Source organism: Choloepus didactylus, chromosome 1 (genome assembly GCF_015220235.1).
Source record: "Choloepus didactylus isolate mChoDid1 chromosome 1, mChoDid1.pri, whole genome shotgun sequence".
Classification (NCBI taxonomy): domain Eukaryota; kingdom Metazoa; phylum Chordata; class Mammalia; order Pilosa; family Megalonychidae; genus Choloepus; species Choloepus didactylus.
The window spans coordinates 241,871,209-241,896,388 of record NC_051307.1 but is presented as its reverse complement, the minus strand read 5'-3'; the positions used below and the strand labels follow the sequence as shown (position 1 = coordinate 241,896,388).

Here is a 25,180-nt window from a genome sequence, read left to right as displayed (position 1 = left end):
AAAGCTCACTCTGGAGCCCAAGGTTCCCCAGGACTAAAAGAATTGGAAGAACAGTAAGTACAGAAATGAAACAGTTGATATTCGAGACACTCTGAGGAAATAACTCTCCAGCAAAAACTTCATTTGCCATCAGATCATTGACCAATCACAAAACCAGGGTGAGGCCACAGCCAGTAATTCTTTAGGCCAACTTCCATTCTCGCTGCATTCCTAGCTAATTTTACCTTGTCTCTCTCCCAACTGTATCCTCAATCTCTTTCCCCTTCCTCCCGATCTTTTTCTGATACTGCTCCCCTTTCCATGTTGGCAATCTGATATACAGCATTCTCCCAAAATTCCCCAGTTTCAAGTCCAGAAATCTAATTAGGGAGGAGTTTTTCATTTCCTTTTCCCAGGAGTTCAGCAAGATCTACAGTTTTTCCTGTCAGGGGCTATGAGATCATTATTGCCAGTCTTTGATTTATCTAGGGCCCTTCCCAAAAGAGCTGACATGTGGCCCCATGAATCAGCTAATAAGCTCAGTCTCTTCTGGGCTGTCATTAACCCTCTGATCTCGACTCAGTGACTCATCCAGGGCCCTGACACACTTGGCTGAAAAATGCACAGTTAAAAGGACAGGCACTCACCTAAAAGAAAGTAACAATTTCAATTCAATTAATTCTATTAAAAAATATTGATTACTTATTATTTGCTATCAGGTACTGTACTAGGTGATGGGGATATAGAGATGAACAAGTCCGGACCCTGCTCTGAGGAAGCCAAAATTACCTAGTTCATCAAAAGTTCACAGAGTGCCTACTATGTAAAACACACGGTACTAAGTGCTAGAAAAAGAAAAGTAGTGTTCGGGGAGGGGGTGTGGTAAAATAATATCCACCCCCCCAAATAATTTCTTATATTATTGTAAAATTTGGGAGGCAAACATCAAAGACTCTCAGCCAAAAGTCCTCAGGATTTAAGTCCTATGTAAATTGGAATTCGAGTCCCTTGTATACCTTTCCACAGGAACTGTTTAGCATTGCTGAAAGAAATTTAAAAAGACCTAAAGAAGTGGAAAGGCAGCTGTGTTCATGAATTTGAAAGAATTAATATTATTAGGATGGCAATACTCCCCAAAGCAATTTGGAATGATGGAAATGTTTTGGTAATGGATGGTGGTGATGGTAGCACAACATTGTGAATGCAATTAACAGCACTGAAATATACATATCTGAAAATGATTAAAAGGGGAAATGTGAGATTATATATATATATGAAACAACAAATTTAAAAAAAAAAAATCCTTGGAACTACATTATACAGTGAACCCTAAGTTAAACCATGGGTTTTAATTAATTGTACAATTATAAAAATGTGCTATTATCAGTTGTAACAAATGTTCCACACCAATGCAAGGTTTTGGTGGTCAGTTGGTAGATGGGAATCCTGTATTTTATGCATGACTGTGTTGTAAACTCACAAATTCTCTACTAAAGGAAAAACAAAATCCCAATGGTCTTTTTTCAGAAATGGAAAATGTGATCCTAAAATTCATATGGAATTGCAAGGGACCCAGAATAGCCAAAACATTCCTGTAAAAGGAGAACAGAGTTGGAGGACTCATGCTTCCTAATTTAAAAATTTACTTAAAAGCAACAGTTATCCAAACAGTATGGTACTGGCATAAGGACAGAACTATAGTTCAAAAGAATAGAATTGTGAGTCCAGAAATAAACCCCAACATCTAAGTCTAATCAATTTTCAACAAGGCTGCCAAGACAATTTGTTATGGATTCAAGTCCAAACCCCCTGTCATGTAGATATAAACCCATTTGTAAATAGGATCTTTGAAGGTGTTATTAGTTAAGGTGAGACCAAACTTAATCATGGTAGGCCTTAATCCTTATAAGCAGAGGAAATATGGACACAGGAGGAGACAGATGGCCACGTGACTGAAGTAGAGATTGAGTCATGCTGGCAGGCCACCCTCACAACACCACAGACTTCAGAGAAAGTATGTTCCTGCCAACACCTTGATTTTGGACTTCTAGTCTCTAAAATAGTGAGAAAATAAATTCTTGTTGTTTAAGACAAACAGTCTGTGGTATTTGTTATTGCAGCCCTGGCAAACTAAGACACAATTCTGGAAATACACATGCAAAAGAACGAAGTTGTTTCCATACCTCAAACCATACATATAAAAATTAACTGAAAACGGATCAAAGACCTAAATATAAGAGCTAAAACCAGAAAACTCTTAGAAGAAAACATAGGCATACATCTTTGAGACCTTGGATTTTGCAACAGATTTTTAGATATGATATCAAAAGCACAAGCAATAAAAGAAAAAATAAATTGGGTTTCATCAAATTAAAAACTTTTGTGCATCAAAGGACACTATCAAAAAAGTGAAAAAACAATCCACAGAATGGGAGAAAATATTTGCATATCATATATCTGATAAGGTTCAAAGTCTAGAACATATTAAAAAAATCTCTTACAACTTAGTAACAAAAAGACAATCCAATTAAAAATTGAGCAAAGGATTTGAATGCACATATCTCCAAAGAACATATACAAATGTCTAACAAGTACATGAAAAGATGCCCAACATTATTAGTCATCAGGGAAATGCAAATAATCACAATGGGATACCACATTCACTAGGATGGCTATAATTAAGAAAATAACAAGTGTTGGTGAGGATGCAGGAAAATTGGAGCCCCAAACATTGCCAGTGGGAATGTGAAAGGGTAAGTTGCTGTGAAAAAGTCTGTTGGTTCCTAAAAAAGATTAAACATAGAATTATCATATGACTCAGCAATTCCACTCCTGGTATATACCTAAAAGAACTGAAAACAGATGTTCAAACAAAACTTGTACATGAATGTTCATAGCCATACTATTTACAAAAGCCAAAAGGTAAAACCAACCCAAATGTCCAACAGATGAATGGATTAACAAAATTCCATACAACGGAATATTATTCAGCCATAAAAAGATATGAAGTACTAATATATGCTATAAAATGGATGAACCTTGAAAACAATATGCTACATGAAAGAAGCCAGACATAAAAGACCACATACTGTGTGATTTCTGTTGTATGAAATATCCAGAATAAGCAAATCCATAGAGACATAGTCTAGATTAGTGGTTACCAGGGGCTGGAGGAAAGGGTGGATGGGGAATGACCGCTTAATGGGTACAAGGTTTCCTTTTGGGGTGATAAAAATGCTCTAAAACTGGATAGTGGTGACGGCTGCATAACATTGTGAATACACTAAATGTCACTAATGGTAAATTTTTCTATGTATATTTTGCCACTATAAAAAAAAAGAAGACAGAAAGGGGGCTGGGGACAAATATGACCTGTCTTCCTGAAGCACCAGTTTTATTCAAAGGATTTTTACATTGAACAATTACAAATACTATGGAGTAGAATGCAAATTTTACATATATTTTAAAAATAAAATTTAAGATTTCAAAAAATTCAAATTTAAGGGCAGCAGCTAGTGGGTCGCATATGTACTCTCTTCTCCTTAGAATCCTTTATGGGAAAAAAACACTTCACGAAGATATCAATGCACAGAACTACGATGCCTATCTGAGCCACAATCATTCCTAGAGAATGGAACAGAGAGGAGGGTGAAATTCTTCTTTAGGGTGATAACAGACAAACTAGGATTGCCATGATTGAGGTTAAGACTTGCATGAAGCCATCTACACAAGAAGACCCTGTCACTCAGAAGATCAGGCACTAAAAGACCTCTCAAAAGTTCTTCCATTTATTTATGGCTCAACTCGAATCTTATCTACTCCACAAAATCTTCCATAGTCACTACAACCTGTATTAGATTCCTAAGGCTGCCATAACAAATTGCCACAAAGCAGGTGGTTTAAAACAACAGAAATTTAGTCTCTCACAATTCTGGAAGCCAGAAGTCCAAAATGAAGGCATCAGCAGGACTGGTTCCCTCTGGAGGCTCAGAGAGAATCTGTTCCATGACTCTCTGCTAGCATCTGGTAGTTGCTGGCAATCCTTGATATTCCTTGGCTTGTAGATGCACCTTTCTAATCTTTATCACTATCTGCACATGGTTTTGTATTCTCTGTGTGGCTCTGTGTCCAAATTTCCCTCTTCTTATAAGCTCACCAGTCCTTGGTTTAGGGCCCAACCTCATCCAATATGACCTCATCTTAACTGGATTACATCTGCAAAGGCCTTTCTTAACTGGATTACATCTGCAAAGGCCTTATTTCCAAATAAGATCATACTCACAGATACTGGTGGTTAGGACATGAACATGTCTTTTGGAGGAAAACAATTCCCAGATGCTCTAGAAGTCATCCTTGATTCATCCCTTTCCCTTATATCCCATATCTAGAGATATCTAGTTTTGCCTCTAAATACATCTCAAATCTGCCCACTTCTATCTTTATCACCATCATCCAAAGTGGTAAATTACCACCATTTCTTGCCTAACCTATTGTAATAGTCTTCTAACTGGACTCCTTGCTACCCTTTTTACTGGCACCCCTTCAATCTGTTCCCCATAGTTTGCATATTCACAAGATTTTTTGAAAGCATAAATTAAATCCTGTCATGGATAAAAGCCTTCCATGACCTATAAAGCCCTTCATGGTCTGGCTCCTGTCTATCTCTCTAACCTTATTATATTCCACTTTTCCACTTATTTATTCTGCCGAAGCCATGCTGACTTCTTTCCTGCTCTTTGAACACGCCAATCTGTTTCCCACCTTAGGGCTTGCATCTAACATTTCCTTTGCCAGGGGGCCACTTTATCCGGCTCTTTACTTGGTGGTTCCCTTATTATCCTTCAGGATTCAGCTCAAATGTTACTTCCAAAGTGGCCATTTCTTGAATCATCCTAACTAAAATGTCCCTTCATCTACATCTTACTATTGCATTGTCAAGTTTTTTTTCTTTCACAATACTTACCAGTATCAGTGATTATTTATTTGTATAATTATTCTTTCTCCTTTCTCTAGTAGACTGTAAACTCCACGAGGACCACGTAGCCCTTAGAACAATGTTTGAGACCTAGAAGATGCTCATGTAATATTTAGGATCAATGAATGAATGAATGAGTAGAGGGCTGCAAGTGCAAAGGTGTGGGGCATGAAAATGCATGACAGATTTGGGGAAATAAGCAGTTCAATAGGTGGAATATAATTAGTGTGTTAGAAGGAGAGCAGGTAGTCAGGCAAGAAAAGGCTGGAAATTGTTTAATACTCAGAGCCCTATACTTTAAAACTTGAATTTATCTCTTCTAGGTCTTAGGATAATGAGAGTTACATTAGGCTTAAGTTAATGATGTAAACAATTTGCCTTTATATATGCTTACATTTCCCCTGCTCTCACCCACAGTGGTCACACCACTGTGACCTTGAAACGAGAAGAAAAATGTATATAAGTCCTTTCCAATGGGTTTAATATTAAAAATACTTCTAATTTGCCTGTAGAAGAAAACATTGAGGCAATTGTCCAGTTTATGATACTCTTCTTTTTCTGAGAACTCTTCCTATCCCCTCTACCCTGCTGATTGGCCAAAGCAGGGTACTTGCTGGAAATCTGAGATTAGGCCCCAAAGACACTAGTTTGAAGCAGAGAAAAATCAGAGATGAGGGACAGAGCAATTTTGGTTCCTGATGACTTTGCAGTTTCTGATTTCAGTCTCTCAAGAGGTCAAGCTCTTGGGTACTCTGAGATATCCCTGTATCCTTACAATAAATTCTTTTTTGTTACACTGATTTATAATGAGTTTTCTTGTCAAAAGAACTTGAAGATGCCACTCTTCTTCCAGCTTTACTAATGATAAATTAATCCTAATGTTTCACTTCTCTGTAATAATTCATAGTTTACTAAATACTTTGTTAATTATTCCATTCTCCTGATAAAAAAGGAAACTAAGTTTAGACTGGTGAAGTGACTTGCCCAAGTTCTTACAGATATGCTTGATGACCCAGGTCTTAATTTTAGTTCAGTGGCTTTCTAAGCATCATTCCATTTCTACATATAAGCTTAAGGCTCTCACAAAGGTGGGTTTTTCAATTTTCAAAATATAGAGTCTCAATTTTTCCAAAGAAGAAGAATTGAGGTCATAGGGAAAAGCTTTTACATTAAATGTTTAGACACATATAAAGAGAACTCTGTTACTCCATTTGGAAGAAAATTACTTTGGGTATAATTGATATATCAGTTGATACGACATATGGGATTTTATCTACCTAACATAGGGGAGGTTATAATGGAAGGATGCCCTGCCATTATAGCAGAAGAGTGAAATAAGCTTCAGTCCATGATTATCTGTGGATGCTACTGAGTTTCTTCTTAACCTTGCAGTTTTCTTTAAATGAAAAAAACAAATCTTCTGGCTCACTAATTGAAAAGTTATCCTGTTCTTCGTCTTTTCCTTTGATAACAAATTTCTTATACACTAAGAATTGCTGGGCAGTATTTCCTCCTGTATTTGGACAGTGTTTTAAAGGGATGCTTTCCACCTCTGATATCTCATTAGAAGCACATACTCTTTTTAAATTTTTCATTTACTCAGAAAAGCATGTGCAATGCCTGTTATTTTCAACTCTAGGCCACATGTACAATGTTTTAAAAAAACAAGTTAGTCAATTACTGTCTTTATAGAGCACACAGACTGCTAATATTAATAGTCATCATTCCTTGAGCACTTATTGTTTGCCAGGCCCCATTTTAAACACTTCAGAGTATGTATTAATTCAGTTACTCCTCACAAAAGTCCTATGAGGTATGTACTACGTACTATGGATTATTCCATTTTAAGATGAAGATATTGAGGTACAGAGAGGTAAATAACAATCTTAAGTCACATGGCTAATAAATTGTAGAGTGAGGACTAGAATACATGTGTGACTCACTCCAGAGCTCATGCTTTTCCCATAATACCATATCACCTTTGGAAGCAGGAAGAAAGCAGGTTAATAAGAAGACTGATGAAATAATGCCCGTGTGAGGTGGGTAAATGCCAGATTAAGTGCAGTCATGGTGCGACATTTCTTGAATTTTCTCAGATAGCACTAACTTCAAATAGTCTCCTTGCCCCGAGCCATGAAAATGTTAGGCAAAATCCAGTGTTTTTGGCATGTAAAATATTTTTCTGAGGTTAATTTTTGAACCTAAAAGTAGTAACTTTTATTTTTTCAAACTGTGTGTATCAATTTTTGATTTTGGTAACAAAATCATAGGGAGTGAGAATGGAGAAAATACTATAATTTCAAGGGAATACTAATAATAATAGATACTTTTTATCAGTCATTACTAGGTTCCAGACACTGTACCAAGTGTTTTCCCTACATTAGCTAATTCTTGCAACAATTCTATTAGGTAAATATTATTACTCACCAAGATTAAGAGAGATTAAGTAATTTCTCCAATAACACATGGCTTGTTGTGGTAGAGCTGTGTCATTACAAAGCCCATGAGCCTTCCATTCAGCTTCTCCTGGAAACAAACTGGGACACCTTTACAGCTTAGGGATGCTAAGATTACAACATGTCAAATGTCTGTGTAGTGACAGATAATCTGGACAAGCAGGAGTGATCAAAGTTAACTTTGATCTTGAAAATTATGTGGCTTTAGACAGAAGGCAAGACAGAGGAGGAAGGGATATTGAAGGAAGGCTGAACCAGCTGCTGCCCAATGGTATAGAATTTAATAGAGGGAAAGATGGTGGAGACAGAGATACAGTTTCCCCTCTAATTTTTTTCTGATCAGTTTTCCAGCTTTCTGCAGTTTGCAAACACAATAATCTCACTCTGTAATCTAATCACTTACAGTGTCTCCTCTGTAATCTAGTCTTCAGAGCTAGTTAGGTTAGTAAATTAGATTGAGCTTGAAGCAAGTGACTCAGTTGAGATGGATTCACTCCAAGGAAAATTCATGCAGGATAACCCTAAATTCTGGACACAGATTTCAATCAGACTTTGCATCAAAATTTTCAGAGTATTTGCTGTCCCAATTATTGTGGAAGAAAAATGCTAATCTTTAAGAATTTGAATAATTTAGAAAAAAACATAATTTCATTGCTAAGTATTATGAAGAAAGTAAATAGCATCATCTATTAATGTATTTTCACTGATGAGAGGATTTATCACATCTGGATTTTAGAACTCAGAGCTTTTTTTGACAATGAACAACAAAGTTTAGTCAAAGGTTAATCTGCACTATTAGCCTGGTACAGTGCTTGGCATATAAATGCTTGATAAATGCCCATTGAATAAACAAGTGAAAGTTTTTATTTAAACACACACAATTGTCTTTTCTAATACAATGTTATAATTATGTCTGTAATATCAAATCACAAAAAGAAAACTACTTGAAAGGAAAATTGAATATGTAATATTAACTTGCTGTTGGTTTCAGAAGGAATGAGCTATTGTTCCAGGTATTTTGCATTTCTATAATGAAAAAAGGTAGCTAAAAGATGATTTGCTTTTTTTGCATTCCTTATTTTAGTGCATATTATTAGATTGTTCATGTTAGATATTTGAGCTTTTAGTGCCTTCCTTTCATTTATTATTTTTTTTAATCAATGCAAATCCTAATGTTCTGAAAGAATATTTGAGAGGGCAATTCAGATAGTGATTAGTCCTTTGTAATAAATCCAAAACATGTTCTGTACATTTCTGGGGCTACAAAAGTTTCTGTAATTGAACTGACGATTTCTTACAGTGCTTGAAAATTAGAAAATAAGAACGTAAGAAGAAATATTTCTCTCAGTAGTATCTAATGCATCTTTCTGCCATCACATATGCCTCCTCCCCCACCAGGGATTGAGAACTTTTCCTATGTTCAGACTATTTGCCTGAATATGTAAATGGATTGATTTGTAATCTCTTGGCTTTTCCCACTTGTCTATATGCCATCCTCTTCAAGGCCCAACTCAAGTCATTTCCTTTAAGTGACCTTTCCTATAGTGCACAGTGTTCTTTTGTGTGTGTATTAGGTTTGTCATTAACTTTACTGTTTGTTGTAAGGTGAAGAACTGAAGGAAAAATGAGCAGAAACTAAGGAAGAGAGAGTAGGCTCAGTATGTGTGGCAGGTGCCCCCAAGACCATCCTCAAGTTCAATGATTCACTAGGAAGACTCACAAGACGCAGCATATAATGACATTCACAGCTAAGATTTATGACAACTGAAGTCTACAAAGCAAAATCAGCAAAGGGAAAAGATGCATGGGGCAAAGTCCAGAGGAAACCAGATGCAAGCTTCCAAAAGTCCTCTCCCAACAGAGAGGACAAACTTAACCAGCAACAAAGCAGTGAGAACTTGTATGAAAAATTGTCTACCAAGGAAGCTCATTAGAGACTCGGTGCTCAAGGTTTTTATTGGGAGCTGGTTACATAGGTACCTTCTGCCTAGCACATACCAAAATTCTAGGTTCCTAGAAGGAAAGATGCTCAGCGTAAACCCCATTGTTTGTACAAACTGTTTAACCACAGTAAGCCAGTCTTATCAGTTCTGGGAATGGTGGGAACTCTCCTGAGATTCAAGTTCCTGGAGGCCAGCCAAGGGCCAACATCATAAACAGGCCTTTCTAAGGGTAGCAGTCTCAAGCCTGCTCTATTAACTCTTTTCTTAAAAGGAAGAACTTTCTAAAGTGCTGTCAGAAGTTGAAATAACATAATTAAGGAAATAATAAGTAGCTATTACTAAGAGATATTTACACATAAATTGGAGTAAAAACCTGCCTGAGAAGTTTTAAAGGATATATACCCATCGATACTTATCAACGGGACTTTTAGAATCCTGTCATGTACAATATTTTGTCATTTCTTTTTCCCATGTGTTAGTCCTTTATTATATAGGAGAATGGCATTGGGTTAGAAGTCAAAAGACCTGGGTTTTGACTCACTGCTGTCTCTCTTCACCTGTCTCCTTAATCTTTCTTCTTTATTTTATAAATAACAAACTTTTTGACCTCCAGTGTTCCCTCTAGTTCATATATTTCTGTCCCTTGAGAGAGTGTGTTGGATTACTTTGATTGTTAAAAAGTTCTCAAAGATATTGAGCTAAAGAATGCCTTCCTCTAATGTCTAATGATTCTTATTGCTCTTAGTTATATCTTTTGGAGTCATTCAGATAAAATCTGCCCCATTTTTCACCCAGCTAGGATGCCTTTGACCAGATTAAGAATTACCAGCACTCTCAGCATTGGTGCCAACAAATCTTGCAAACTAAAGTTTGAGTCTGGCTTCTTACCCTAGGTTCATAGATCTGGGGCAGTGAGGAATGGGAAAACTCAAGGAGGGAGCTAAGGACAATAGGGATGTTGACCCCCTCTACCCGAAACAGAAATTTCCGCTAGAGTTGGAAAGCCTTCAGGTTTAGAAAAACACTCAGAAAATATTAGAAGTGCTTGAATATTCCTGAAACTGCTGTTTCTGTATAACTTCTCTCTCTGTATACAGTCGTGATTTTCCCTGAGCCTCAAGAGTCTATGTGTGGGCTGCTGCCTCCCACAGAAGATGGCCCTTCATCATTTTTCCACCCAGTGGTGTCCCACGAGGACGATGCAGAGCCCAACCATCTGCTCATCTTAATCTGTCTGGAAATGAGAGCCCATTGGGGTTGAGGAAGACCCAATTCCTCCATCTGCCTAGCAGAATTACCACAACAGCTCCATTTTATCCCATATGCTGCCAACATTCTACTGAGTGGAAAATGACAACATTTGGGAAACAGCAACATCCTTAGAGCTGTATAATATATTTCATGGGTTAGGGTGGGAAGAGGAGAATGCTGGGATGGTCCTCCTCCCGGACATGTCTCTCTCCACTCACCATAATTTAAAAAATCCTATTTATGGCATCTCTGTTTCAGGTAGTCATGTGGGTTTTAATGAATAGTCTTCAATGGTCAGGAGTTTATTTTGCCTCTTGAGATAATCCATTGGATCACTTTGAATATTCTTTATAATTTTGAGCTGCAATTTGCTTCCCTGTGATATCTAACCATTTCTAATGTTCCTAACTATATCCTCTGGAGTCATTCAGACTCTCTGAGAAGCCCTTCAAAATATTAGAGAATTTTATTCTTTTTGTTAACTGGTATCCTCTTATACCCTGCAGACGTTCCTGGGAAGGGTAATCCATTAAATCCATATATAAACTAGTTAATCAGGTTCTTTCTGCCTAGACAGCGGATCAGATGAGATTTCAAGAAGAGTCAATTTTGGAGCAATCCTGGGTGAAATGTTTTGTAGCAGCCTCTAGGGAGCCCAAGGGCATTAGGTATCTAGGGGGAGTCAGAGGAAGGTATCTCAGGAGTGGAGAAAGGAGAGACGGGATGTCCTAAGGGTTATGTATTATCTAAGAGCAACTGTGGTGCATGGTGGATATCCTGGGCTGGATTCAAGAGTTCTGGGTTTTAGTTTTGCCTTCGCTCCTGATGAGTTCTGTAATCCCAGGTAGTCACTTTTGGTTCTTAGTTTTCTTTTCTGTAATTTTAGGGAGTTAGATTAGAGAAATTAATAGGCACAGGGTAGCCCTGAAAGCACTATAAGCTGCAATTCAATACCAGGAAATAGACTAAAAGCATTTTAAGAAATTTTCTGCCCAGGTGTCTGACCTGATTTCCAGAGGACACATATCTTTGAGACTAGCATATTTAATTCTGAACTTATTTTTTTTTTGTCTTTTGACTGGCTCCTTAGTCCTTATGAGTTATAAAATCAACAGCTCCTTACAAGAGTGAGACCCAGAAAAGCTGATAAACAGAGAGGTGATAAAGGAAGTCTCTGAGACTGTCATCTTCAGAAAACTTACACTACTTTCCTGCAAATGTGCTGTTAGTTATAAATGGCCCTGTGCCAGTTTGGATGTATGATGTCCCCAAAATGCCATGTTCTTTAATGCAATCTTGTGGGGGCAGACATATTAGTGTTGATTAGGTTGGAATCTTTGGATTAGGCTGTTCCCATGGAGATGTGCTTATTCTGTAGGGATATATCCTTTTTGACACATTACTCCAATTTAAGAAGCAAGGGTCTAGCAGAAGATAACAATCTTGCCCTAAACTCTTCTCAGAAATATTTTGATGGCTCATATTTAAGCGGTAGCTTTTAATGCTAGTGTTACCCAAACTTTTTGCTATTTGGGCCTATTATGAGCAAAATTTGATTATCTCAACTATGGGGATATGGAGAGGAGAATGATTATTGCAGACTTTTTAAGAGACAGCATGATATAGCAGGAAAAGAACAGAGCTTCGGAGTAAGGAAGAAAAAAAAAGCAAAAAGCCAAAATAAAAAAAAACTTGAGATGTATTTATAAGTTATGAGACATGGTAAGATAGCTAACTTCTCTGAATTTCAGTGACTGTTGAGAAATGATCTCAACCTCTTCTTAGGGTTTAAAAATTAACTAAGATAATTTATGTGCAAATATCTTGCAGAGTACTTGGCACATAGTAAATACTTGATAAATGTATTTGTCATAGTAAATACTACAACAAATGTATTATCAGAGTAAAAGCACTTTATTCCTTTCAAAGAACTTTCATATTCAAGGTTAATTTTGATGATTATAGTTCAAGTGGTGTCATCCTTATCTTAAAAGGGAGGCCCACGCAAGGAAAGCAACTTATTTGAAATCACATGCAGCATTAGTTGGAGCTAGAATTTGAGGCCAGGTCTTTTGACTAATCTCAGTGCTCTTATTCTGTACTTAATTTGGGGGAATAATTTTTAAAATTTAAATTGGTTTATAGGTATTGTTTATACTAGGAATTTACTTCTGTCAAAATACTGAAACCTCAAGACTTAGTGGGAACTTAACAGTGATTTAGCCTCTATGTCTTGCTTCTAACTCAGCATCTCAGAAGACTGTCTATTGAAATAGAAGATTTATAGTAAAGCTGTAGTTATAGCTTATGCACTCTGTTACCTTTAACTCTTTACTTGGTGGCTATTGAGAGGCAGGTGTGCCATAACAAAATTAGCATCAAGTCTTTCAATAAAAAATTCTGGATTTGAGTTTCAGAATTATTCTGGTCAAATCACAGAATAATTGTACAGAGTAAGTATTAACTATCAACAGAGGGAGATGCCACCATAACAAGTAATTAAGGCAGATTACTACAGATCAGCCATTATTCTTTTTCCCAATGAAAATTCATTTTAAAAAAGTTTTTCTTCCAATATGCTATCTTTAAGTCTTCCTGTATATCTGAGATCATACTAAGAAGTTTCTTAGAATTTGAACTGTTTAGGGTCACTTATGAAAACATAAGAAATTTTAAAACTGCTTCACTGTTAAGCAGAGCACAAATGTTCAAAATTTCCTCACTATACCTTTAAGCAGAATTTCTAAAGACAATTAGGGTTGAGATCCAGATATAAAAAAAAAAATGTGGTCTTCTTTCTTCAAGGGGTGGTTAAGACACAATTCCTGTTTTCCAAGAGCTCATTCTAGTAGCAAATACAGATACACAAGCAATTAACCATAATAAGTGAGAGAAAGACTTGTATAAAGAGATATAGAGAGCGCAGAGGAAAAAGTAAATAACTGTATCTGGAGACAAGATCACATCCTAGTGGTTTTGAAGAATGAGTAAATTTTCCAGATAGATAAGGGACTTGTAGGGATGGAGCAAGAGACTGATCATTCTAGGCAGAGGCAAGAGCATATACAAAAGTGGCAGAAGCATGAAGTGTGTATTTTTAAAATGGCAGATCTTATGGTATAATCTGAGTATATGTTGCATAGAGGAGAGTTGTCAAAAAATGACCTGGAAAGGTAGGCTGGGCCTAAATTATAAAGATCCTTGAAAGCCAAGCTTGACTTGAAGATTTTTTTTAATCCAAAGAGCTTGACTTGAAGATACATATTTTTTTTTTAATCCAAAGAATAACATGATCACATGGAGTTTTTTAAAGCTCAGGTAGTATGGCTGACTAGGCCTCAATTTCCTGGGTCTTGGAAGCCCAGAATTTTAAGGATAGTATTTTAGGCCTTCAGAGTTCTCAGCTTCTTGAAATGAGAGATTCTCAGAATTAGAGGAAACTTTAAGGGTCATCTAGCTTAGCAGTTATCAAGTCTTTCTGTGCATCAGAATTCCATATAGAAGTTTAAAAAAGATTCCCAGTTTCCACCTCACATCTCCTTAATAAGATTCTCCAATGTTTGAGATCCTAGGTTGTTGGTTTTTTGTAAGTAAGATTTTCAGGTAATTCTCATGCAACCAGGGGCTGTGGGACTAGTGTTTGAGAAACAATGGTCCAGACCAATATTTCTCCTCTCTTTCTTCTCCAACTCCCACCAGTGCTTAGTCCTTACTTCAAGAGCAGAAAATCCATTTTCAGCTCTCATTTCTTACTCTAGTCATGTCCAGGCTCTTAACTCACTTTATCTTCATTCACTTAACATTTTCTTGACCAGCACTTTCTTTCACACAACCTAATTCACAAAAATCAACTAACAACAACAAAAACATCCAGCCATTTTTTTGTCCACCTACTATATCCCTTGTGCTATGCTAGGTGCTTATCTATTATGCTTTATAATTCTTACAACGACTGTGTGTGGAAGGTATTATTATTCCCATTTCTACAGTGATTAAATAACTTGCTCAAGGTGACAGACCTGAATCTTGAAACGTAGGTTATTTTAACTCTATGATTTTCTTAATAGATGCTGCTGCTTCCAATCTCATATTTTGCTGTGCTTTCTCTGAGTAGATCTCTTCTTCATCAATAATGAAATCTACAAATTTAGGTCCTCAGCTCCAGGCAGGCCTAAAGGGTTTCCTTCATCCTCTCTCCTAGATAATCTTTATCCTAGCCAAATCCTAGTTCCTCCATGAAATCTTCTCACTATACTCCTATCTATTGAGAGCTTTCCAAGCTCCTCTGAATTCAGAGCATTAATTAGATATACCAGTTACTTGAAGTTCCTTGACCATTCTTGTATTATTTTATTCCTCATATGTTACTTCTTATATCCTCAGCTAGACTGCAGGCTTCTTGGGTTCAGGGACTGCATTTGATACATTATTGCCTTCTACACCCTCCATTGTTTCAGAATGTTTTTACCTAGTTGGTAAACAATAAATGTTTATTGATTGACCACCCGAAACATTTGGGAAATTGTTTCCTGTCTATGTTAAATTACAGACATTGGAGAAGGGATGGTTGGGTAAGAGACTGAGGCAATTTTATTCTTTCAGGTTTCTTGAACAGTACCAAAAAGCTACTGGGGCCCTAAGAGTAGTTCTATAATGTTTTCCCTTTTTCTCATTTTCATTAGTACCCTCACTAGGGGCCCTCTGTGACTCCTCTTCTCCAAGGTCTGTTAGCCATCCTGATGGACGCTTCCTCTCTCACATGGCCCCTTAGCCTTGAACTCATCACTACCCTCCTTTGGCCTCTGTGACCTCATTAGTAAAATAAGGTCAAAGTGATCTCTAAATTCCCTTCCAGCTCTAATATTCTATAACATCAATTTGTCGCAGAAGCTGTGGCTGAATGATGGAGCAAATTATGTACCATATCTCTTTATTTATACAAGTCAAATTGGTACACTGAACAAGTTCTAGAGAATGAAAACTTATTCATCCAAGCCACAGACCTGGTAAGCATATTAGTATTGGTGGTGTCTGTGGGTTTTTATTAAAGGAAACTTTGTGCAGAGATACTGTAATGGCTGTCAGTGTTGGCAGCTGTTAATGAGAAATCCAAGTTAGGAAAAAATGATTGACGTCATTAGACCCATTTTGACAGTGTGGTATATTTTCAAAGCACACCCCAGAATCTGAGTTATTTTTATCTCAACTGGGTCAGAGTCTGGGGCTTGTTCCCCTCCTGGGAAGATGGGGTAGACAGTTTAACGATGCCTCTGCTTACCAAGGACGTTTGGTCTTAATAATGGGCTCAATCTTTCCTTTGTGTCCATTGGGAATTTCAACTCTAATAAGGAAACTTAATAATAAAATACTTCGATGTGGGAAAAAATAAGCACACTTTGCTGAAATCAGATTGCTGTCATCACTAACTCTGAGCATGCTATTCTCCTTTCCACATGAATGTCTTGTTTGCTGAATGTCCTATCTTCTTTGCTGATATCTTAACTATACATTCTAACTGTTCTAATAGTCCTTTCCAAAGCTCACTCCCTTCCCCATCCCGACTACCCTTTCTCTTTTCTCTGAAATTTTATTACACGAAGCCTATGCCATGCAATTTATTGCTTAGCTCTCTACTCTCCTATTTTATTTTCTCATTGTTTTATATGCATTCATTTTGTCTCCTTAAATAGATTATCTGCTTCTTGAGGGCAAGGAGTAATCTTTGCTCATCTCTGTAATTCTAATATCACTGGGCTGACCCCATAGATAGTATAGGAGTGCGAGAGTACACAGAACTTAAAATTTATTAAATTCATGTCCTGTATTAGGCACTGTGACATACACCTTGGTTTATTTTTAAATTTTCAAAATATCCTAAAGATAGGAAATCTTAGTTCATTTTACCTCTGAGGAAACTTGCTTCAGAGAGGTTACATAGGGGATCAGAAGCTGTATGGAGTCTTTTTGTGTTCCCTCTCAGAGGAGAAAAATGTCTAGCATGACTCCCAGGTGTCTAGCTTGAAAAAATAGAAATGACGATGTAAATAATGGGAAATCTGGAACAAGGAAAGAAAAACAGGTGCAGAACACAATGTTGTGCTTAATTTTCGGATGCTGAATAGGCAACTTAATATTCATGTGAGAAGCTCAGACAGAGATCTGAGATGAAGATATAAATCTAAAGTTGTTAGCTTACATGTGGTAACTGAAGCCCTTGGGTGGAAGAGAGAGAGAAAGAGCAGTGTGGGATGGACTAAGTCCTGAAGAACTGCAATATTTAAAGGTGACAGAACATAACCCAGCAAAGGTAACTATACCCAGACGGGTTGGAGAACCAGGAAAGAGTAGTGTTACTAAAGTCAAGGGAAGAAAACATTTCAAGAAAGAACTGTCTACACAGGATGTCTCTTTTTTCTCACCTTCCATTTACTCTTCAACCCATGACAGTTTGGCTTCTGAACCATTCCGTGCCATGCATTGAAATGGCTCTTTCCAAAGGAAAATTACCTTCAATCCGACAAATTCAGTGACATTTCTCTATCCTCTCTATCTTTATTGAACTTGCTCTCTCAGCAACCTTCAGCAAAGCTAGCTGTTCTCTCCTTCTTTCTCTTACCTCAGTGGTTACTCTTTTTTAGTACCCTTTCCTGGTTCATCCCCCTCTATATGATCTCTAAATGTTGAGCTTCCTCAAGACTCATACTTGGCCCCTTTTCTCTTTTCTCTCTGTAAATTCTTTTGTTGGATGACCTCAACTAGCAACATAGTTTCATGCCATCTTGATCATATGAATTCCAAATTTTATCTCCAGTAAGATTTATCTTTTGAGTTCTCTTCATTTAGATGTCTCATATACATGTCTAAATAGAACTGTTGTTGATTTTTTTCCCTTCAAACCTATCTCCTCCTCCCAACACTTTTTCCTTATAAATAATATCCTCCATCCTGGCAAGCTAGAACTTTAGAGTCAGCTTTGATCCCCCACCTCCACTTACCCATTCCTGACATCTAAACTAACAACAAGATAAGTCTGTTTTAACTCCAGAATTTATAACATCTCTCTAGTCCAAGTCTCCATCAGTTTTCACGTCGATTCTTGAAGTAGCCTACTAACTGATCTCCTTGCCTTCAGTCTTGCTTTTCAGTAATTCTTTCTCCATATAGCAGGGAAAGAGATCTCCGAAAAATATAAATTTCATAGGGCATATATGAGTTGAAGATGAAATTAAGTACTTTCACATTAAAGGGAAAATTCTTGTTGACTCCTTCAGAATCCTGCAGCAGGTCAGGGGGTGGCTTGGAAGAGTACCCAGGTGTTCCAACAAATAGTCCAGAACTCCAGAAGGCCATTTTCACTAATCTGATTCCAAGTGACATTTGCTTAAATAAAAATAAAGCACATGGCTTTTCTGTTCATTCCATTAGTTATAAGACTTCTGCTATCAGATTGTGTTATAAAATTCACTCATAATCATGAACCTTTGCTTATATTTGGGATCTCATTGCCTTTGATGAGATAGGTTCTTACTCACAATGCAATGGTAACTTCTTTACTGAGAATCAATTCAAAAAGCATTTTCTCAGTTCCTTCCGCATGCTATATTTTAAGTATACAAGTCTGAATAAGGTATAGTATCTGCTCTCAGAGATTCACAATCTAGAAAGGCAAACATAGTATATTAATATTAGTGTAATAGATGTATGCAAAGAGGGCTATGGGAGAAGATGTGGAAGTGACTGATTCTGCCTAGGGGTAGATATAAAGGGGAAGCCTTGACAGAGGAGCTGATATTTGAACTAGACCATAAAGAATGAATAGGAATTTTTCATAAAGGGGAGGGCTTTTGGAAAGGGAACATAAGCACAGGTATGAGAAAACATCAGAGAATGATATGGAAATATCATCTAAAGTGCATAGTGACCCCTAGATCCAAGAAAAGCAATTTGAGGAGTGTTTATTCAAGAAAAATGGCTGAATCTCAGTAAAAACAGCAAGCTTTGGGGTGTTTTAATTTGTCCCATTCCAATTCTCACTCCCCAGCTACACTGGAGTCTTGAAAATCAAGAGCCACAATCACCATTAAAACCAGCAGCCTGGCAGCTGAGAGGAGGTGAAATGGAGTTAGAACTCTTTTCAAAGCCTCATTCCCAAAGAAATGTCATTATTTGACCCATTTGGTGGTTTTCTGTAAGAAGGCACTTGAAAGGCTTGCTTTTATTGAGTTAACTATGAGTTCTCCCAGTGTCAAAAGCCTTTTTCTTGGGGCCATCTGTCAAGAGCAGCCAGTGGTAATTATTTAACATGGTGGCTGACTGGGGCAGTAGAAGCTGAAAAGTAAACAGTGGGAAATAAGATGTTCATAGGGGGCTCTGAAAAAGATGACATTTTCCTGGGAATCAAGAAGGCAACACATGTGTGCATGGCTGTGTACATGCCCAGCAAAGACCTCAGAAGATCACAACCTCTCACCTCTCACTGACTTAAGGCTCTTCACAAGAAGAGGCTCTACACAAGAAAGTGTAGGCTAGGGCAGAGCTACCAACTATATGGTTGAGGGTTGAACCTGTGACCCAACACGCATACAGAATGCCTGTCAAACACTGGGAGACTTATTGGTTCCAGGCATTTAATCCAATCATTAGAAGATCATTAAGATAACCAACCAGAGACTTCACTGGCCACAAATGACAAAGAATATATACCTGAGAGAATTAGCTCAGGAAAGTCATTAAATAACACTTATACAACAACAACAAATAACCACAACAACAAACACTTGGGAGAGGGGAGATTCAGATTTCCAGAGCTGCCACATTATATGATTTAATGTGTCTACTTTTCAATAAAAGATTTCAAGACATGCAAAGGAACAGAAAATTATGGCGAAAATCAGGGTAAAAAGCAGTCAATAGAAACTGTTTGAGGAAGCCCAGATAGTGGACTTAATAGACACACACTTTAAATCAACTATTTTAAATATGTTTAAAGAACTAAAAAGAAACCATGTCTAAAGAACTAAAGGAAAATATGAGAATGATATGTCCCCAAATATAGAATAGCAATACAAAGATCAAATTAAAAAAAGAACCAAATAAAAATTATTGAGTGAGAAATACAATAACTGAAATGAAAAACATCTCTAGAGAGCTTCAATAGCACAGTTGAGGAGATAGAAGAAAGAAAAACCAGTGAACTTAAAGATAGGTAAACTAAGATTATCCAATCTGGGGAACAGAAAAGAACAGACAATGAAGAAGAATGAACAGAGTCTGAGAGACCTCTGAAGCACCATCAAGATAGCAGCATTCACATAATGAAAGTCCTAGAAGGAGAGAGAGAGAGAGAAAGAAGGAGGAATAATACTTGAAGTGAAGAAATAATGGGCTGTAAACTTTCCAAATCTGATGAAAGATAGATCTAGAAAATCAACAAACTCCAAGTAAGATAAACTTAAAGAGATCCAATACCTAGGCATATCATAATCAAGCTGTCATAAGCCAAAGACAAACACAAACATGAAAGTGGCAAGCGAGAAGTGACTCACTGTGTACTGTAAAAGGTATTCTCAAAAAGATTAACAGCTTATTTTTCATCAGAAACCATGGAGGCCAAAAGATATATTCAAAATGCTGAAAGAAAAAGACTGTAACAAGAACTCTATATCTAGCAAAATGATCCTTCAGAACTGAAGCAAAATTAAGAAATGATCAGGCAAACAGAATCTGAGAGAAAGTGTGACTAGCAAACCTGCCTTACATGAAAGAGTAAAGGGAGTCCTTAAGTGAAATGAAAGAACAATAAACAGTGACTTGAATCCACATGAAGAAATAAAAAGCAACAGTAAAGACAGGTAAATATCAAACAAAGTATTTATGTGTTTTTTTGTAACTTTATTTTTCTATTTGATTTTTTTCTATTAGAGAAGTTGTGGATTTACAGAAAAATATGGACTGGTTCATGAATTTGCATGTCATTCTTTAGCAGGGGCCATGCTAAACTTCTCTGTATCATTCCAATTTTAATATATGTACTGCCAAAGAAAGCATATCTTCTATTTGATTGTAAAGACCACTTCATAAAATAATAATTATAAATCTGTATTGATAGGCATACATGTGTAAAGATGTAACTGGTATGACAATACTAGTACAAAGGAAAGGGGAGGGAATGGATCTATCCAGGAGCAAATTTCTGTGATTAAGTTGGTATTAATCCAAACAAGCTTGTCAAAAAATAAGACATTAATTATAATGTCCTGGAAAACCACTAAGAAAAAGCTAGCTAAAGAAAAAAAAGTAAAAGAAATGACAAGGAAAGTAAAATGCTACACTATAAAAAGCATCTACACTTAGCACAAAAAGAAGACAGTAATGGAGGAAGAGAGGAACAAAAAAGACATGACATATAGAGAACAAGTAGCAAAATGGTAGATGTAAATCTTACCTTAACAGTAATTGCATCAAATGTAAATGGATTAAACACTCCAATCAAAAGGCAAATATTGCCATAATGGATTAAAAAAACATGATCCAGCTATATGCTATTTACCAGAGACAGATTTTTATTTAAAGTCTCAAATAGGTCAAAAGAAAAAGCATGAAAAAAGATATACCATGTGTGCTGGTTTGTATATATTACACCCCAGAAAAAGCCATATTCTTTAATGCATTCTTGTAGGGGCAGACATATTAGTGTTGATTAAGCTGGAACCTTCGGATTAGGTTGTGTCCATGGAGATGTGCCACCCAACTAGGTGATAAAACTCTGATTGGATAATTTCCATGGAGGTGTGGCCCCATGCATGAGAGCGTGGGCTTGATCAGTTCTTGGAGCTCTACAAAGCTCAAACAGAAGGAGCTCACAGCTAGTGGTAGCTGAGACAGCATTTTGAAGACAGCCGTTGGAAGCTGACGCAGACCATTTTGGAGAACACCATTTGAAATGCAACCTGGGAGCAAGCAGACCTCCAGCCATGTGCTTCCCAGCTAAAAGAGGTTTTCTGGATGCTACGGCCATTCCTCCAGTGAAGGTACCTGATTGTCGATGCATTACCTTGGACACTTTATGGCCTTAAGATTGTAATTGTGTAACCAAATAAAACCCCTTTTATAAAACCAATCCATTTCTAGTAGTTGTTTGCTTCCAGCAGCATTAGCAAACCTATACAAATAGAGTCAAAAAGAAAAAAGGATATGAAAAAAAAGATATACCATGCAAACATTTAACCAAAAGAAAGCTGTGGAATGACTAAACTAATATGAGACAAATAGATTATAAAATGAAAATTATTATTAAAGGACAAAGAAGGACATTGTATATTTATAAAGGGGGTCAAATCATCAAGATACAGAAATTTAAACATATGCACCTAATATTAGGGATCCAAAATCAGTAAGAACCAAAAAAACTGATGGAATTGGAGGGATAAATAGACAATTCACACAATAACAATTGGAAACTTTGGTATTACATTTTCAATAATGGAAGAGCAAAACAGACAGAAGATTAACAAGGAAATAGAAAGACATGAACAACACTATAACCAACTACAACCCTAATAGACATCTACAGAACATTTCACCCAACAAAATAGCAGAATGGCAGAATATGCATTTTTCTCAAGTACACATGTAACATTCTCCAAGATATACCAAGTTAGGCCAGTCCACAAGTCTTAATAAATTTAAGAGGATTGAATTATAAATACAAAGTATGTTCTCTGATTATGGTAGAATGAAATTAGAACTCAATAACAAAAGGAAATTTGAAAATTTCACAAATATATGTGTAAATTAAACATCAGACTCCTAATTAACTTATGGGTCAAAGAAGAAATCACAAAGGAAATGAGAAAATACTTTGAAAAGAATGAACATGAAAACATAGCACACCAAATTTACAGGATGCAGCAAAAACAGTACTTAGAAATATTTTAAATCAACAACCTAATCTTTCACCTTCAGAAACTACAAAAAGAAGAGCAAATGAAGCCTAAAGCCAAACAGAAGGAAGGAAATAAAGATTAGAGCAGAATTAAATGAAATAGAGAATAGAAAAAGAAAATTAATGAAATAAAAATAAAGCAAAAGTTGCTTCTTCTAAAAGATCAACAAATTTGACAAACCTTCAGCTGTAATGACCAAGAAAAAAAAAAAAGACTCAAATTACTAAAATCAGGTATGAAAGAAGGGATATTACTATGGACCTTGCAGAAATAAAAAGTATTATAAGGGAAGACTATATGAACTGCATGTCAACTACAAAGAATTGTATGCCAACAAATTAAATAACCTAGATTAAATGGACAAATTCCTAGAAAGACACAAAATCTGAAATTGACTGAAGAAGAAATAGAAAATCTAAATAGGCCCATGAAAGTAAAGATACTGCATCAGAACAAAAGTACTTCCCACAAAGAAAATCTCAGGATCAGATGGCTTCAGTGACAAATTCTACCACACACCTGAGGAAGAATTAATACCAATCTTTCATAAACTCTTCCAAAAAATAGAGAAAGAGGGGATACTTTTCAACTCATTCTATGAGGTCACTGTTACACTGATACCAAAATCTAAGGCATCACAAAAAAATAAACAATGAACCTCCATTTGTATGAAATATCCAAAATAGGTAAATCTGTACTGACTGTTATGAATTAAATCATGTCCCCCACCAAGACTAGTTCAAGTCCTAACCCCTGGTCCTGTGGATATGAACTCATTTGTAAATAAGATCTTCAAAATCCTATTAGTTGAGGCCAAATTGAATCAGTGTGCACCTTAATCCAGTATGACTGGAGTCCTTATAAGCTGAGGAAATCCAGACACAGTAATAGGAGCAGTCAGATGGGGAGAGAGACGGTCATGTGATGGAGGCAGAGACTGAGTTTTGGATTGTCAGTAAGCCACCACCAGTACACTGCAGACTTCAGAGAAAGCATGGCCCTTCTACACCTTGATTTTGGACTTCTAGCCTCTAAAACTGTGAAACAATAAATTCCTGTTGCTTAAGCCAACTAGTATGTGGTATTTTGTCACAGCAACCCTGGTTTAAAACTAAGACAACAATAGAAAGTAGATTGATGGTTGTCACGTGCTCAGGAGAACAGGGAATGGGGAGTGTACAGCGTTTTTCTCTGGGATGATGAAAATTTTTTGAAACTAGATACAGGTGGTGGTTGCACAACATTGTGAATATACCGAATGCCACCAAATTGCCCAATTTAAAATGGTTAATTTTATGCTGCGTGAATTTCACCTCAATATAAACAAGTTTTTAAAAAGTGAGTGAACAAAAGGATGAGACCGAAAAATTTGCAGTAAGATTTGAAAAAAATGAATAGAACCTTTAGAATAAAAATACTATCACTGAAAAATAAACTCAGTAGATTGCAATGAATAGCAGATTAGACTCAGCTGAATAGAGAATTAATGAGTTAGAATATTGATCTGAAATAAGTTACCCAGAATATAGCACATAGAGAGACAACTAGATGGAAAATATGAAAGTGAAGCTATAGGGAGAATAGAATGAGAATGTCTAAAATACATGTAAACTGTTCTCCCAGAAAATGAGAAAATAAAAGAGAGGCAATATCCAAAGAGATAAGAGCTGAAGAATTTGAACTGTGAAAAAACAGAATCTCCAAAGAAAGCGTAGAAGCACAAAACAGGACTTTTAAAAAATACAAAAAACCTTACACCTAAATACAATGTAGTTAAACTAGAACATCAAAGCAAAAGAGTACATCTTAAAAACAATCAGAAAGAAAAGACAGATCACCTACAAAAGAACTACAATTAGAACTGTGGTAGTCAGTAATGCCATTGCAAATATTTCATTTCTCTCTCTTTGGGGCATGCGGTAGGATTTTATCTCCTTATTCCTTGAACCTAGGTGTTGCTATGTGACTTGCTTTGCCTGGTGAAATGTGAACAAAAATGACATGTCATTTCCCGGAGTACTTGCATGTGATTTATCATTTCCCCTTTTCTTGTCTAAGTTATTATAGAAGTGTTTGAACGCATGGGTCGCTGGGTAACTGTGGGACAGAATCCTCTGCAACTGTGTAGAAAATATAGTTTGAGCAAGGAATAAACTTTGTTGTATTAAACCAGAGAGATTTGGGGGATTGTTTATTACTGAAGCACAACCTAGTCTATTCTGATTGATACAGACCTATAACCGAATGTTGAGACCTATAACCTTCTCAATAGTGCTAACAGGAACCAGAAGAAATGAAATGATATTTTCAAAGTGAAGAGAGAAAAGAAAATCACTGACAACCTGGTATTATATAACAACAACAACAACAACAACACATTTAGAATTTATTATGTCTCAGATACCCCTTTAAGAGCTTATGTATATTAATTCATATACATCAGGCAGTCTAGTCTGTTCCAGCCCACTAATGCAAAACTATCTTTCAAGAACTTAGGGTGAAAGAAAGTTTACCAACCAGTAGAACTTTGCTTAAGAAACTTCAGGAAAAAGAAAAATAATCCCAGAAGGAAAGCCTAAGATACAAGAAGGAAAAGTGAGTAAAGAAATCGGTAAACCTTTAGGCAACCCA

General features: G+C 36.5%; 1 protein-coding gene and 1 non-coding gene across 2 annotated transcripts in view; both read right to left on the bottom strand.

Moving 5' to 3' along the window:
* Window positions 1-25,180, bottom strand: part of SYN2 (synapsin II) — a 169,533-nt gene that overhangs the window by 72,835 nt on the left and 71,518 nt on the right. The window lies entirely within an intron of this gene.
* LOC119510372 lies at window positions 20,545-20,649 on the bottom strand. Its single transcript, XR_005211906.1, has one exon. It is a non-coding gene; the product is annotated as a U6 spliceosomal RNA (small nuclear RNA).